The sequence below is a fragment of the Chiloscyllium plagiosum genome, chromosome 8 (assembly GCF_004010195.1).
Source record: "Chiloscyllium plagiosum isolate BGI_BamShark_2017 chromosome 8, ASM401019v2, whole genome shotgun sequence".
NCBI classification, from domain to species: domain Eukaryota; kingdom Metazoa; phylum Chordata; class Chondrichthyes; order Orectolobiformes; family Hemiscylliidae; genus Chiloscyllium; species Chiloscyllium plagiosum.
Genome location: NC_057717.1, coordinates 48772221 through 48775422, shown reverse-complemented (window position 1 = coordinate 48775422; position 3202 = coordinate 48772221). Strand labels below are relative to the sequence as shown.

Below are 3202 nucleotides of genomic sequence, written 5' to 3'. Positions count from 1 at the left end.
GGGTGTGCGCTGTCAGAAGGGGTGAAATCCTGTAAAGTGCGCGGGAGAACTTCCGAGAACTGAGCATTTCTAGTCCTACAAAGAACGGGGCAGTACTGTATCTGATTCTACAAACTGAGACAGGCCAAGTGCGGAGCATCAGAGTGGAGAAGCAGTTAGGCAATAGCGATAACAACTTAATCATTTTCGACATTCAGTTCAAAGTATATAAACATCACTCAATGATCAATATTGCATCTGGAAAATGAACGATGTTATGGGTCTAAAATCTAAATTGGAGCACGTTGATAAGAACAATGCATGAGAAATGGGATAATATAGTTGAAATATAGTGGATAGTGTGCATGCTTACTGCATGCCCATCAGAAATAAATTTGAGGCATCCAAAATGGTAGGAATCTGGATGACTCAGGATCCTGATGAGAAAATAAGGATGGAAATGAATGACATGTGATGCATGCCACGATGATAATAGCTGTCAGAATCATGAAGAGAATCTTAAACGCAACAGAGAGGATAATACTCGAATATGGATTCGCAAATGATAAGGTGGTTTGTGGAATAGTGAGTAATGAGGATGACACTGATCATCTTCGAATGAATATTCGTATGTTGGCAGAATCGGCAGACACCTGGCAGATAAATTGCAATAAATAGGTACAGGTGACGATGCTTTTCGATAGGCAGAACAGAGAGGCAATGCAGACTGAATGATACAACTTCGCTGGACGTATAGTAGCAGAGAGACTTCAGGGTTAATGTGCTTGCATTTCAGACGGTTGCCAGGGAAGTTGAAACATCATAGAATATCATGAAATCTCTACAATTTGGAAACAGGGTTTTCAGCCCCACTAGTCCGCACTGACCCTCGGAACACAAATCCCCCCATACCCATTCCCATTACTCCATTATCTTATATTTACTCCTGAGTCATGCACCTAATCTAAACATCCCTGAAAACTTTAACATGGCTAATTCACCTAATCTTTAGATTGTGAGAGGAAACCGGGGCACATGGAGGGAGCCCACGTTGACAGGAGGGGAATGTGCCAACTCCACACAGACAGTCGCCAAAGGCTGGAATCGAACCTGGGTACCTGGTGCTGTGAGGCACTGTGAAACAGTTATTGAAAAATGAATAGGATGCTACGGTTTTTACACAGAGGCGTGGAAGATAAAAGCAATGAAGCGGTGACAGACCTCGAAAAGCTATCTGGAAGACGCATTTGGAGTTTTATATTCAGCTGTGGGCAGCTTCAGTATGGAACATCTTAATGCCCAGGAGAGAGTGAAAGGGAGTTTTCGAAGAATTATGGAGGAATTCTGGATCCAATGAAAGGATAGAGTGATTAGTCATTTTCTCCTTGAGGCAGAGAACATTAAAAAGTGGCCTATTTGGAATGCTTAAACCGATGATCAATTTTGACAGTGTAAAGATGATATCGTTTTCCAATTATAATTAGTAACTTGCTGATAACAATATGAAGTCTGTCAGCAAGAGCCAGTTGATGAGATACATACAACGTAGAACATCGAAGAATACAGCGCAGTGCAGGCCCTTTGGCCCTCGATGTTGCGCCGATCCAAGCCCACCTAGCCTACACTAGCCCACTATCCTCCATAAGCCTATCCAATGCCCGCTTAAATGCCCATAAAGAGGGAGAGTCCACCATTGCTACTGGCAGGGCATTCCATGAGCTCACGACTCGCTGAGTAAAGAACCTACCCCTAACATCTATCCTATACCAACCACCCCTTAATTTATAGCTGTGCCCCCTCGTAATAGCAAAACTTTTTTACACAATGAGTTATCAGAATTTGGAATGCACTACCTGGGAAAGTGGTGGAGATAAATTGCACCAGCGAGCATCAGGTGAACTTGAATGACAGTAAATGTTACAAAATATATAGGGTTATATGGCGGTCAGAAATGCCCTGTCCGGCAGGGTAGTTGAGAATGCAAATTACAAAACCTTTTAAAAAGTATTTCAGATGAAGACTTGAAATGTCACAAAGTTCACAATTATCGGTCTAGTGCTTGAAAGTGGGGCAAGTGTCGTCTTACACATTTTGTTTTGAGAACGAAGTTTTGTGTAGCCCAAGGGCTACATTTGTAGTCTGTCTTTCTTGACAGTTTAGTAGATTTGGGCCGAACGACCTCGTCTGACCTACTTACTTCTGTAATACCATGACAGTGATTGTGAGGGTGATTGAGGCAGAAACCCTTTAAACATTTAAGAAGCATTTAGATGTGACTTGAGATACCAAGGTAAAAAATATCCACTTGGAAAAATGGTAACTTAATACCTGATAGTAGAGATGGCTTTGTTAAGAGCAAGTCGTGTCTGACAACTTAAATGAGTTTTCAGTTGAAGCAATGGCGGCAATGGACAGGGATAAAATTGGTGTAATATGGGATGAGAATACTTCAGTATTTGCTCTCAACCTCATTGTTTCAAGAGGCTTTTTCTACACCGTGCACACCCACGAGATGTCAACCAACCAGGAAACAATCAGAGAAACGCTCTATTAAACCTATTTCTGTCACAGCTAAGTTTCTTAATCGTCCATAGTGCTGGTACAGCTGCAAACAACCGTCCATTTGGAGACCCTGAAGACTTCAGGATTCAAAATCGAGTTCAATAATATCAAAGTGGTAATGCTCCATTCCTTGGTAGAACAACACTACGCAACCTATCATGAAATGGGTTACATTCATTGGTACCAACTCATTGTTTCCAACTCAGAGAGCTTATTGTAACCAGTACAGCTTTTCTTCTTGCCTGGCTTACCATCAAAATTTCCTTGGCCGACCTGTCGTTTGATTTCGCTCTCTCACCCTCTCGGCTCCCTCACTACTTATCTGATCGCTCCTTTTCCCACCCACCAGACCCGCATCCAACGACGCATCAACAGCAGAAATTCCTATTTTCCAAGCTGCTTCCAGTTCTGAAGAAGCATCACTGCACTCAAAATGTTAACTCTGTTGTCTCTCTAGAGGTGTTGACATACCTAAAGTGTTTCTTCAGCATTTTGCTCTAACTCCATATGCCAAAGGCAAGTGTCTTTGGCTGAGACCCCTTCAAATTTTTAACAACATTTGAATCCTTCTCTCAGATTTAATATTAACAACTTATCAAACATTCTATAGTCCATAGTGCTGGTACATCTGCAAAGCCTTCCTCTTGGAGACTCACGTCTT

General features: G+C 42.0%; 1 protein-coding gene across 1 annotated transcript in view; it reads right to left on the bottom strand.

Moving 5' to 3' along the window:
• Positions 1-3202, bottom strand: part of LOC122552340 — a 104228-nt gene that overhangs the window by 18743 nt on the left and 82283 nt on the right. The window lies entirely within an intron of this gene.